Consider the following 2,296-nt stretch of genomic DNA (forward strand, 5'->3'; position numbering starts at 1 on the left):
TAATTTATAAGTGGGAGCTAAACATTGAGTTCACATGGACACAAGAGAGCAATGGACACTGGGGACTACTAGAAGCAAGAGGGAGGGAGTAGGGCAAAAGATATAAAATTAACTATTGGGTAATAAGCTCACTATCTGGGTGATAATATCAATCATACCCTAAACCTTAGCATCGTGCAATATACCCATGCAACAAACCTGCACATGTACTCCCTGAATCTAAAATAAAAGTTGAAAGTATTTAAAATGCAGATGCCAAATTGGTAGGTCTGGAGTGGGCCTCATATTCTGCATTTCCAACAAGGTCCATGCTACGGTTTGAATGTTTGTCCCCTGAAAAACTCATGTTGAAATTTAGTTTTAATAAATTAGTATTTACAATACACATTGTAAGAGTAGTAAGAGGTGGAACCTTTAAGAGGTGATTAGAGGTGGTATAAATGCCATTATAAAAGGGTGAGTTTGACTCTCTTTTCTCTCTTGGCCCTTTTACCTTCTGCCAAGGGAGCATCCAGCCTACTCTTCTCTGAAGGACGCAGTGTGTAATGCTCTATCTTGGGACAAGAGAATGACCTCACCATACACCAAACTTGCCAGCACCCTGACCTAAGGCTTCTCAGCCTCCAGAGCTGTCAGGCAATAAATTTCCATTCTTTATAAATTACTTAGTCTCATGCGTTCTGCTATAGCAGCACGAAATGGACTGAGACACTCCCACTGCTGTTGCTGCTGGTCTGCAGCGAAAACTATGCATTAGCAAGGGTCAACTACATGAAAAGTCTATTAAAGCAGGGAATCACAAAAAATGATGCATATGATATTAATTTGTTTTGTAACTAATGGTGTAGCCATGTAGCTGTCTTTTGATGTACAGCCAGAGCCTTTTTTTTACATGGCAATCTGAATGAAGTATGTTTCTAAATTTTTATATTTTTAGAAATTTCCCAGTTTTTTACAGTTTTTTCATATACATCTAGTATGACAACAATTTTTAGTACCCAGTTTACTGAATGTATCCAAAGCAATTAACTAAAATTTTCGCAAAACCTATCCTCTTTTCATTGCATTCTGATCACTTCTATAATATTTAACTAAATTATAAAATTATAATAACAAAATTAACTAGCATAAATGGATTTGAGGAAAAACACAATTGACACTTGACAAGCAAATAACTGGGGAAGCAGAAATGGCCAGACTAACTGGCTGTTGGCATTCAGCTGGCCATGGGCTTTCCTCAGTGCACTTCCAGAGGAGTATCTGTTAACTAGCATGCTGGGTAAGTGGAGATCAGTTAGTGTGGCTCCAAGAGAACCAAGGCCAGGAATTAGTCTTTCAGAGAATTAGGCTGTATAGAATACATGAAAGTGTGGGTGGGCAGTATTCTTTCAATAGTATTCCTTAACTGTCTTATCTTGGCTTTTGATGAATGCTGGACAACAGCTACTTCCCCATTGTGTTATCTTGCCAGGCTATAGAAGAAGCAGAGCCCTGGGAATCTCCTGGGAATCTTCCTTATTCTGAGTAGGGTTCAGCGCACAGTAGCTGCAGACTGCGATAGTTCTGCATGGTCCAGCTCATTTGGAACAAGACAGTTTGAAGTGATGTTAAATTCATAGAACTTCTGGTTGTCACCAAGGAGCAAGGGTCACTGAGGATCAGCCTGAACTTCTGTGCCTAGCCAGTGACACGCAAGTGATGGAATAAGACAAAATATTTTCAGCATGTAAGATACGAAAGACTTAGCGCCCTGAATGTATAAAGAACTCTTACAAATAGGTAAGAAGAAAACAAATCCAACTGCCAAAGGGATAAGGTATCTGGATAGGTAATTTACTCAAGAGGTTCTCGGGGAATGAAATATTGGATTAACAAAAAATTTAACAGACTTATAATATTCAAGGTTAGCAAGGATCCAGGTCAAAAGGCACACGCACATTATGTGATTATGTAAATTGATAGTCTTTTTGAAGGATAATCTCACAAAAAATGTGTCCCAAGTACCCCCGGGTGCCAGCACTGCTTTATGGGCCAGGAATGTAGGAGTAAAAGAAATTTTTATTCTCATAAAGCTTACCTTTTTGTGGAGGGAGATAGACAATAAACAGGTATGCTTTGGTTGATAATAGCTGAGAATAAAATAAAGCAAGGTAAGAGATGAGAATGGGTGGGGTGCTATTTTATATAGAATGGTCAGGGACAGCCTCAGATAAGGTAATATTTGACTATTTGCATCTGTTAGAAGAACGATTTATATCTATATGCGTAGGCGTTAAAAGAGCTTCAACCTATTGTT

The sequence above is a fragment of the Macaca mulatta genome, chromosome 7 (genome assembly GCF_049350105.2).
Source record: "Macaca mulatta isolate MMU2019108-1 chromosome 7, T2T-MMU8v2.0, whole genome shotgun sequence".
Classification (NCBI taxonomy): Eukaryota; Metazoa; Chordata; class Mammalia; order Primates; family Cercopithecidae; genus Macaca; species Macaca mulatta.